Source organism: Schistocerca piceifrons, chromosome 2 (assembly GCF_021461385.2).
Source record: "Schistocerca piceifrons isolate TAMUIC-IGC-003096 chromosome 2, iqSchPice1.1, whole genome shotgun sequence".
Taxonomy (NCBI): Eukaryota; Metazoa; Arthropoda; class Insecta; order Orthoptera; family Acrididae; genus Schistocerca; species Schistocerca piceifrons.
Genome location: NC_060139.1, coordinates 152,469,518 through 152,481,242, shown reverse-complemented (window position 1 = coordinate 152,481,242; position 11,725 = coordinate 152,469,518).

Sequence of the window (11,725 nt, the reverse complement as noted above, 5' to 3'; positions counted from 1 at the left end):
ATAAAAATCCAATTAAGATAGCAATAAAAAAAGAAGCAACATGTGCAAGGTGCAATACCAATGGCTGAGAGCCACAACTAAACTTCAAAATTTCAAAATATATTAACATAATCTTTAAAGGCAGAAGGCCGCAGTGTTTAAGCTTGAAAGATAAATTTAAAAATTAATTTTGCAAAATTTTAAGAAACAAAACAAATAACCATGATCCTAAAATTTAAAATAGCTGACAACAGACCGGTGGCACTCAGAAGGCCTCCAGGGAGGTCGTCCTGCCCTAGTTCACTTAGGTGAGACAGGTGGTCAGCCCAACTATACTTGATCCGTCGGAACCAACCAGGGGACAGCCACGGACCGACCGACACAACAACTTGCTTCCTGTCAATCAGTACATGAAACCCCAACCAGCAATGTTACAAACCCACAATGGAGTACGTATTAGCTGTCAAAACTACCCACCATGATGGACAGCGACAACAAGTGAGGAAAGGACGCTACCTGAAATTACGTTAGCGGCCAGGGCAGGCAACCGGAACACTAACGGCCACTTGGCAGAAAATTCCGCTGGTACACTTGAATTTGAAACACGGTAATACTTAACTCGCTCAAAATAATACTGCCTGAACTTACGTCAGTGCCCAGGGCAGGTAACCACAACACTAAGGGCCACAAGACAGAAAATTCCACCGGTGCACTCAAATCTGAGTCGACCAGAATAGGTAATTGCACCGCATGGCGGCTAAATCTCAGCAGTAGAACCACTCGGTGTTGCTCACCGGAAAACCTCCCGAACAGCAAACAACCGAAGCGAACCACCACAACATGAACAGACGTGGCTTGGGTAGTGGAAACCACTACTCAACTTTGACGTCCTGAGTCGGCGAACCACGAAACTCGCAGCGATCGGACAGCTCCACACACGCTCCGACACTGCGCAGGAACTGCCAGCGGCACCAGCCGACTGCACCGCGCGTAGATAACTTCCCTCGTCCGCAACAACCGACCGACTCACTCCAGACACCCTTGCCCGAAACTGTATGCACTAAATCAAAGATGGTACACGGCGCAAATATCGATACACATGGCTGCTGCCACACGTAGAAGGAAGAAGAACCACGACGTAACCGCGACAAGGGCGGGAAACCAAACACAGATAGACAGCGAAGTTCACGAAAACGCATAGTTGGGAGAGAGTACGGCTCAGGTATTATAAATATTTTTGTTTCCTGAAAGTGTATGTCTGTTTTGTAGACGTTAGCCTCCGCCCGAACACCACTTTATTCTAAATCCTAGGTTTCAATTCTTCCCATGCAACATTTGCGAATATAACAGGGAAGACACACACACCGATCGTTACCTACATAAGAATTCGAATCATCATCCTAGGCAGAAGAGAGGAGTCATAAAAACTTTAGTGGACAGAGCTAATAACATCTGCGAGCCAATTTACTTGCAAGATGAATTAAGCCATTTGCGAACAGCTTTCAAGACAAATGGGTACACTGACAAGGAAGTAGATCGAGCACTCCACCCTAGAAGAAAAGTGTCCGAAAATACACGAGAACAACAACCTGTCTGCTGGAAAAGATTTTCTTCCATTTATTCATAACATCACGGACCGTATTGGTAAAGTTTTGGCCAAGTTTCAAGTGGAGAAAATCTTTCGACCTACCAAGAAAATTAGTGAAAGTTTAAGATCGTTGAAAGACGCACGACACCCCTTAGCTACCCCAGGTGTGTATAAAATTCCGTGTAGCTGTGGCATGGTTTATACTGGAACAACTAAAAGGAGTGTTAATACCCGCCTAACGGAACACAAAAGGAACTGTAGATTGGGACAGATTGAGAAATCAGCTGTAGCGGAACACGTTTTCAAAGACGGTGATCACGAAATAAAATTTAGTGAGACAAACGTGATAGCTAGGACCTCACATTATTATTCTCGCATGTATAGAGAAGTTATAGAGATCTACAAGCACGGAAATAATTTCAATAGAAAAGAAGAAGGATTAAAACTAGACAAGATATGGCGTTCGACTTTGTATCAAGGAAGTGACAATAGATTACCTGTAATTGAGAGAGATGGCACTAGCCTAGCAGCCAGTCGCCGACTCACCTCAGAAGATGTTGCCCGCAACCGGCAACGAAACGTCAGGAAGGAGAAGAAGTTTTATATATGGACCACGGCAATTCAGCCCGGAAGTTTTAATTAATGAAGACGCCGGCAGTGAAAGCTTACATGCTATGAGAAGACGAGGGTGGGTTGGGCAGGGGGTGAGGGGGGAATCAGTGGAACCAGTAGTACCCTCGGCCACGCAATGCAAGGTGGCTCGCGCTGAGGCAGCCGTAGATACCTTCTCCTCAGAAAAGAAAAGAGGTGTCCCTGTAGGCAAGCACCTTTGCGCGCTCGTCTCTGGCCGGCGCCACCTGCGGGCCGAGGCGGCCGCCACGAGCCGTCGCGTTGGTCAGGAGTCGGCGCTCCGGCTAATGAGTTGGTCGGGCCGTAGCGGCCGGAGGAAGAAGAGGCGAGGCGAGGAGGCCGCGGAAGCAGCGGCACACAGCGAGGCGCCGCCGGCGCGCAATTAGGCGGTGGGCGGGACGCCCGGGGGCGGCGGGGGCTGCGGGGGCGGCAGCCGCGGCCGCCATTGGCCTCCCGCAAAGCGGCGCCCCCCCCCCCCCCGCCTCCGCGCCGCCGCCGCCTCAGCCGCCGCCGCCACCTTGCCTTCTCGGCGCCGCGTCCTCTCCGCCCGCTTCCGCGCGACCTGACGCCTCCCACCGCGTGGCCTCGGGGGAGGACCGCAATACCGCCAAATGCACCGACCCCGTCACAACGTTAAGCAGGCTCTCCGTGCGAATGAGCACATCGACGAAAATGTGTCTACGCATTTCAAATGCCTTAGACGCTACTTTCTGTTCCGTTACGCCGAAAGACCTACAGCCTTTTGGGACTGAACAAAATTTCCCGCGTCATCGTGATCATCATCATCATCATCATACCTGCTTTTGATCTGGACATCCTTGCCTGTTCCAATTTCAAGTTGTATGAAGGTGAACTTTCCATCTCTTCTTAAAACGCCCAACATTCCTTTTCTCTTGAGGTGTATGTTTGTGTATTACGAAACATCCGGTCTTACAAATTTCCTTTTTCTGACAGACACACGTCCAGATCGTCCACTCTCAGAACTCTGCCATCTCTGTCCCCACATCCACCACTGCTGGCAGCTCACCTCCAACTGCACAACGCTACACTCTCTTCACATCCAACTGCCCAACACTACAGTAGAGAATATTCCAACAACGCAAAACCGCCACTGGTTGCACACAGCACAGTCAGTGATTTTTATACAGAGCGCTACATGGCGTTACCAACATAAAAACGAAGATTCCAGGTTCGTATCCTGGCAGGGTCGCCATATGAAACATCCAGTCTTACAAATTTCCTTTTTCTGATGGACACACGTCCAGATTGTCTGCTCTCAAAACTCTGCCATCTCTCTCCCCACATCCACCACTGCTGGCGGCTCACCTCCAACTGCACAATGCTACATGCTGTTCATGTCCAACTGCCCAACACAACAATAGAGAATATTCCAACAATGCAAACCAGCCACACGTTGCACACAGCACAGTCAGCGATTTTCATACAAAGCGCTATGTGGCGTTACCAACATAAAAACCTAAACAGCCTACTTACAATTAATTTAGGTATTCGTTCTCTGAACATCCTCTGAACGTGCTGAGGCAATTTCTTTCTGTACTCCTCTGTTTTCTGAAGTATGCTTTTGACGCCCAGTCCATTCCTAATTTCACTATTTTTTATTCCATCTATGAATTTTTAACCAGCTAGAGTGTCATCTCTTCCGCCTCAACTCTCCTCTTTTGGGTGGCGGTTTACACTCCAAGTCTGTGAACCGTACATTAGAATTGGTACTGTCATCACATTATAAAGTTTTAGTTTTGTTTCTTTCCTAACTCTTTTGAGGAGAGTACGATTTATATAGTACCTGCCAACTTCTGGAATTTTTGCAGTTTGTATTCTTTCGTGTGATGTATGAGACCTCACATCTCAGGCTTTTAAAAGTATTTATTTGTTCTACGGGCTTATCATCTATTAGCTTAGTTTTATCTTCACATATTGTCGTATTGTAATCATTTGCTACCTTGTGCAATGCCCAAATTGATCTCTGTTATCTTCTGAGTCCGCTAAGATTATCTGATCATTTGCAAGCAGTAGTGTATTTATAACTCTTTGTTAAGCATATAATGGTGCACTGCTTTATTTCTGCCATGTCTTCATGATATCGTCTATACATATGTTGAATAATGTGGGTGATAAAGGACACCCTTGTCTCACTCCATGTCAGATGTTTCTCGTAAACGGATTTCCTTTTTGTACTTTGATTTTGTTGTGTTATGTACATACTTCGAATTACACTTACTAGATGCTGGGATATACCTATACCATTCTATTCTAAAATGTAACTCTTTCTAACTTTGTCAAAAGCTTTCTCAAAGTCAGTAAAGGATATACACTCCAGGAAATGGAAAAAAGAACACATTGACACCGGTGTGTCAGACCCACCATACTTGCTCCGGACACTGCGAGAGGGCTGTACAAGCAATGATCACACGCACGGCACAGCGGACACACCAGGAACAGCGGTGTTGGCCGTCGAATGGCGCTAGCTGCGCAGCATTTGTGCACCGCCGCCGTCAGTGTCAGCCAGTTTGCCGTGGAATACGGAGCTCCATCGCAGTCTTTAACACTGGTAGCATGCCGCGACAGCGTGGACGTGAACCGTATGTGCAGTTGACGGACTTTGAGCGAGGGCGTATAGTGGGCATGCGGGAGGCCGGGTGGACGTACCGCCGAATTGCTCAACACGTGGGGCGTGAGATTTCCACAGTACATCGATGTTGTCGCCAGTGGTCGGCGGAAGGTGCACGTGCCCGTCGACCTGGGACCGGACCGCAGCGACGCACGGATGCACGCCAAGACCGTTGGATCCTACGCAGTGCCGTAGGGGACCGCACCGCCACTTCCCAGCAAGTTAGGGACACTGTTGCTCCTGGGGTATCGGCGAGGACCATTCGCAACCGTCTCCATGAAGCTGGGCTACGGTCCCGCACACCGTTAGGCCGTCTTCCGCTCACGCCCCAACATCGTGCAGCCCGCTTCCAGTGGTGTCGCGACAGGCGTGAATGGAGGGACAAATGGAGACGTGTCGTCTTCAGCGATGAGAGTCGCTTCTGCCTTGGTGCCAATGATGGTCGTATGCGTGTTTGGCGCCGTGCAGGTGAGCGCCACAATCAGGACTGTATACGACCGAGGCACACAGGGCCAACACCCGGCATCATGGTGTGGGGAGCGATCTCCTACACTGGCCGTACACCACTGGTGATCGTCGAGGGGACACTGAATAGTGCACGGTACATGCTAACCGTCATCGAACCCATCGTTCTACCATTCCTAGACCGGCAAGGGAACTTGCTGTTCCAACAGGACAATGCACGTCCGCATGTATCCCGTGCCACCCAACGTGCTCTAGAAGGTGTAAGTCAACTACCCTGGCCAGCAAGATCTCCGGATCTGTCCCCCATTGAGCATGTTTGGGACTGGATGAAGCGTCGTCTCACGCGGTCTGCACGTCCAGCACGAACGCTGGTCCAACTGAGGCGCCAGGTGGAAATGGCATGGCAAGCCGTTGCACAGGACTACATCCAGCATCTCTACGATCGTCTCCATGGGAGAATAGCAGCCTGCATTGCTGCGAAAGGTGGATATACACTGTACTAGTGCCGACATTGTGCATGCTCTGTTGCCTGTGTCTATGTGCCTGTGGTTCTGTCAGTGTGATCATGTGATGTATCTGACCCCAGGAATGTGTCAATAAAGTTTCCCCTTCCTGGGACAATGAATTCACGGTGTTCTTATTTCAATTTTCAGGAGTGTATATGTGGACTGGTTGTATTCTTAGTGTTGTTCCATAATCTGGGATTGTGGAAAACGCCGAGTAAGCAAGACCTTCCCATCCGAAACCCATTCCGTTGGAAAGAATTGTTTCCGAAAACTACAATCTGTTTGTTATTAGCTTTCCATCTGTTTTGCATCCAGAGTTCTGAAGACTAATAGTGTGACAATGGCCACGACCAAACAGGATTGCCTCTTTTTGCCATTGTCAGGTGCTTATATTTGCAGCTCTTTCAGAACAGTGTGTCCCTGAAACATAGATGTCTCACTGATTGATACTGCCTGATGCTCACGAAGAGACTTGCACTCACGCTTAAGCACGTGGCCTGGTCGCGCCACCATATGTAAGGGCTTAGTGATTCATCTGTGCGTCCACATATGGCGACTATTTTTTTTCCTGTGAGTTTACTTTGAAAATAATGAAAAAACGTAAACACTACTCACGGATTAAGCCCCTACTCTGACAGGCAGATGCTGGCTACAAGGCAGTGCGAGGAGCGATATCTGATCGTCAGTCCCTCCTATCGTTATTAGCGTTATATATCCTGAGGACACCGCTGCTTCTTTATTCAAACGGCTTGTCGTTTGGACTCACAAGTAGACCCCTTAGCGGACTTCCCTACATCATAAATATCTGAGGAGTTATTCGGAACGCGGTTCCTTTAGCACCGAAGGCAACGACGCAGCCGGCCGCTGTGGCCGAGCGGTTCTATGCGCTTCAGTCCGGAACCGCGCGACCGCTACGGTCGCAGGTTCGAATCTTGCCTCGGGCATGGTTGTCTGTGACGTCCTTGGGTTAGTTAGGTTTAAGTAGTTCTAAGTTCTAGGCGACTGATGACCTCAGATGTTAAGTACAGTGCTCAGAGTCATTTGAACCATTTGAGCAACGACGCAAATTTCTTTTTTCCCCTCTCTGAGTTTCTCTGTTATTTTTATTTTTCTGTCAGATCGGTTGACGCGGAACTCACATGTCGTCTTCTCAACGTCTGTCGATGAAAGCTTGCAGACCCTCAACATTTCCATTCTCTCTTCTTTGCTAAGTACTGGCTAACTATCTGAGCTATTGATATTTGTACAGCTACTTTCCTTTTCTCCAAGGGTATCTTTACTTTTCACACAGGGGGTATCTATCTTTCCCCTAGTTATTCATACTTCTAAAGCTCTACATTTGTCCTGCAGCCATTCCTGTTTAGCCATATTGTTCTTTCTCTCAATCTAATTATTTAGACGACTGTATTCCCTTTCACCTGTTTCATTTGTTGAATTTTTGTACTGTCTCCTTTAATCAATTACCTTCAGTATCTTCTATGTCATACAGAGATTTCTGCTAGCCTTGCATTTTTATCAATGTGATTATCTGCAGCCATCCTGGTACCGTCCCTATTTCATCTGTCAAAGCTGTTCATTCGTCTTCTGTTGTATTAATTTCGCCTGTTTCATCCCAGTGTTACCTAATGCTCTCTCAGAAACTCTCAACAGTCTGTGATTCCTTCAGTTTATGCAGGCCCCATCTCCTTCTTGCCATTTATTCAGTTTTAATCTCTAATTCATAACTATTAAATTATAGTCAAAGTCCCCACCAGGCCCCGGAAATGTCTTATAGTTTAAAATCTGGTTTCGAAGCTTATGTCTTGTTATTATTTAACCGACGTGAAAGAGTCTCTCGTGATTCTTAAAGCGAATGTTAGCGATGATTGAATTATGATTGTGGAGAACTGCCAAATTGTACACATTCCCACAACTGCCAATTTTACAGGAGCTTGTCGTCAGGTCGTGAAGTCGAAAAATACATGGTTTCGAGAAAAAAGAGGACTGACCGAACAACAATAGTATGGGTGAAGCAACGAGCACACACTCAGTCCTTGCATATCAAACAATGCCGGACAAAATGGAAGGGCAACAAGTGGTGATTTCATGCGGTCCTAAGCAACCTTTTTGCGGAGGATAAACAATAAATTTTGTGATGCCTTATATGGTAGTCGTCTCGTGGGCAGATTTTTGTACATCTGTATATGTTACCAGTCAGTGTGGACGCATATTCCGCAACGTTGAAGGAGTTTTCCGTGGTGGGAAGGAATGGAATGGCGTTCAGTCGGCCTCGTGAGGACAAATGGGTCAAATGACTCTGAGCACTATGGGACTTAACTTCTGAGGTCATCAGTCCCCTAGAACTTAAAACTACTTAAACCTAACTAACCGAAGGACATCACACACATCCATGCCCGAGGCAGGATTCGAACCTGTGACCGTAGCTGGCGCGCGGTTCCAGACTGTAGCGCCTAGAACCGCTCGGCCACCCTCCTAGCGAGGACACCTGAATCGCTTCTTGAAGGAGAAATAGTGACTTCGGTTTGGGAAGTTTGAGATTAACGACCGAAAAAGTAAAGTACTACTCACAATTTGACTTCCAATGAGGATGAAACAGTCAGGGCCTGGTCGCAGAGTTATTATTAGGGTGATGTTGTTGAATGCTACTGTTGTAAACTGAGGCAAATTCTTGAAGGAACAGCAACTATTCGCAGTAATTTTCACATGCAACGTCTCTTCGTATTGGGGCTTAGAGCCAGGACATTCATCATCAACTGGTGAGTTTTGCTGTAGAGAACACATAAACCTTTTAAATGGACAATGAAGTTCGCACAGTCTCCTCCTTTTTGTGCAAAGAAATAATAGTGTTTAATGTAAAGTTATTTCTTATGATCGTATATAAATTATTATTGTAACAAAATTTACTGTTCTCCCAAAATGGATAAAAAAACCTGATATAGTGAGAAATTAGCTACAACTACAGAGGCTCCTCCATGGATCATAGCTTTACTTTCATTTATTTTATGTAACTGTTTCTGTTTTGTCCGTTAATAAAAATTTCGCGACGATCTGTTCTTTGCTTGGATGACACATACTCTTAAATTTCATCTTCTGACGATGAGCCTGCTAGGGCTTCGAAGCCAAGTAGTGGAGAAATAAAGGTTTCTTCAGAACGAATAAAAACAAGTTTCCGTTTCTGCAGTAATAATCCCCCACTTAGAAACATTTTATCTACTACTTCACTGAGCTGTGTTCTGTTCCTAATTGATTCATATTGTTACCAGATTCCACGAGGATGTAGACTACATTGAGCTGCACAGACTATTGTGTCAATTCTTACCATCTACAGTACTCATTTTTACTAACGTGCATAACGAGGGATGTTGCGATGTTTCTACAAGACAACTTCACGTATAACAGTCTTTTTAAAATGTAGGTCATTGGTTTTCAGACTGGTTTCATACGGCGTACTACTTTTTCCTGTCTTGTGGCAGTCTCTTCATCTCACAGTAGCACCTGCATCTAATCTCCGCGTTCACACTGACGGAAAAATACTGCAACTTCATAAAACATTAATTAATATAGAGTAATGAAATTTTGGGGATACATTTGTCCAGGTAACATTTGTAAGTGTTTAACATTGTAAGATCACAGATTAATGTAAGGGTGAGAGAAGTAATTTCAAATGTTAATTGCTTGTGCATTAATAACCGTCAGAATTCTGAATGCAAGCATGCAAACGAGCTGTTTGTGGGATGTACTTCCATGCCTGTTGCACTTGGTCTGTCAATTTAAGGACACCTAATGCTGGTTGTCGAAGGCGCTGGAGTTACCATTCATTGATGTCTCACGTGTGCTCGATTGGAGACAGATGTGGTGATCTAAAACGCCAAGGCAACATGTCGACACTCGGGGAGGGTGTTGGGCTACTACAGCGGTACGTGGGCGAGCGTTATCCTGTTGGAAAACATCCCATGGAATGCTGTTTAACTGCAGCACGACAGGTCTAAATACCAGACTGAAGTATAAATGTGGTCAGGGTGTGTGGTATAACCAAAAGAGTGCTCCTGCTCTCGTACGAAATCGCACCCCAGACGATAACTCCAGGTGTAGGTCCAGCGTGCCTAGCACCCAGACGGGCTGGTTGCAGGTTCTCAGCTGGCTTCCTTCAAACCAATACACGGTCATCACTGGAACCGAAGCAGAACCTACTTTCATCAGAAAATGCAGCAGGCCTCCACCCTGCTCTCCAATGAGCTCTCGCTTGACACCACTAAAGTCGCAAATGTCGGTAGTTTGGGGTAGTGGAATGCACTCTACAGGGCGTCTGGCGCGGTGGTGTCGCTTAACCGATTTGTAACAGTTCGTTGTGTCACTGTGGTGGCAACTGTTGCTCAAATTGCTGCTGGAGATGGAGTACGATGCACCAGAGCCATACGCTGAACGCGATGGTCTTCCCTCTCTGTAGTGCCACGTAGCCGTCCAGAGTCCGGTCTTATTACGGCCGTACATTCTCGTAACCACCGGTAAGAGCAGTCATGTACAGAGGCTACATTGCTACTAAGTGTTGTGACTTGGCAAGACAGCCAAGTCACTATGCGAGGAAGCCGAAAGGCACGCGTTTAAGCTCACGCAGGCTGGCGTGAGGTCTGGAACAGTTAAAGGATTTGAGTCTAGCAAATAAAGTACGTAGCTGCTGGAATACTTAACTTTAATCCATAATTGGTGAATATCGGTCTGACGGTACATGCATCACAAGATAAATAGCAAATGATAATGGCGCCTTGCTAGGTCGCAGCAAATGACGTAGCTGAAGGCTATGCTAACTATCGTCTCGGCAAATGAGAGCGTAATTTGTCAGTGAACCATCGCTAGCAAAGTCGGCTGTACAACTGGGGCGAGTGCTAGGACGTCTCTCTAGACCTGCCGTGTGGCGGCGCTCGGTCTGCAATCACTGATAGTGGCGACACGCGGGTCTGACGTATACTAGCGGACCGCGGCCGATTTAAAGGCTACCACCTAGCAAGTGTGGTGTCTGGCGGTGACACCACACTAAGCTTTCTGGAATATCGCAGAAGGAACATCCAGCTTCTCGTATCCGTATCACACGACCTCGTTCAAACTCAATGAGGTGTTGACAGTGGCGTCTTTGTCGCCTTAAAGGCATTCTTGACTTCCGTCAACTCACTACGTCCGTTGTCAAAGGTAACTAACTCTCACGACCGTTACAGAGTGTATTTTTAGCAGACCCGATTTTCATCCTCATACTGGCGTTACTAGCGCAACTCTTACGCAAATACAGCGAAATTTGGATAGAAATCACCTTTAAGATGTAGAAACACTCCTACCACCTTTCGTTTATGTCGCACAACTCCTTCCCGTTGTTGGGATTTTTCCCGCCTGTGTGTTTGTTCCACATAAATTAATCTCTATCCTCTTCGTCATTATGTTTTTACTTCGACAGCTCTCTCTAGTCCCACGTCCTACCATTCTGCCCGTTATTCTAGCTAGTGTTTTTCACATACACTATGTGATCAAAGGGATCCGGACACCTAGCCGAAAATGACTTACAAGTTCGTGGCGCCCTCCATCGGTAATGCTGGAATTCAGTATGATGTTGGACCATCCTTAGCCTTGATGACAGCTTCCACTCTCGCAGGTATATGTTCAATCAGGTGCTGGAAGGTTTCTTGGGGAATAGCAGCCCATTCTTCACGGAGTGCTGCACTGAGGAGAGGTATCAATGTCGGTTGGTGAGGCTTGGCACGAAGTCGGCGTTCCAAAACATCCCAAAAGTGTTCTATAGGATTCAGGCCAGGACTCTGTGCAGGCCATTTCATTACAGTGATGTTATTGTCGTGTAACCACTCCGCCACAGGCCGTGCATTATGAACAGGTGCTCGATCGTGTTGAAAGATGCAATCGCCATCCCCGAATTGCTCGTCAACA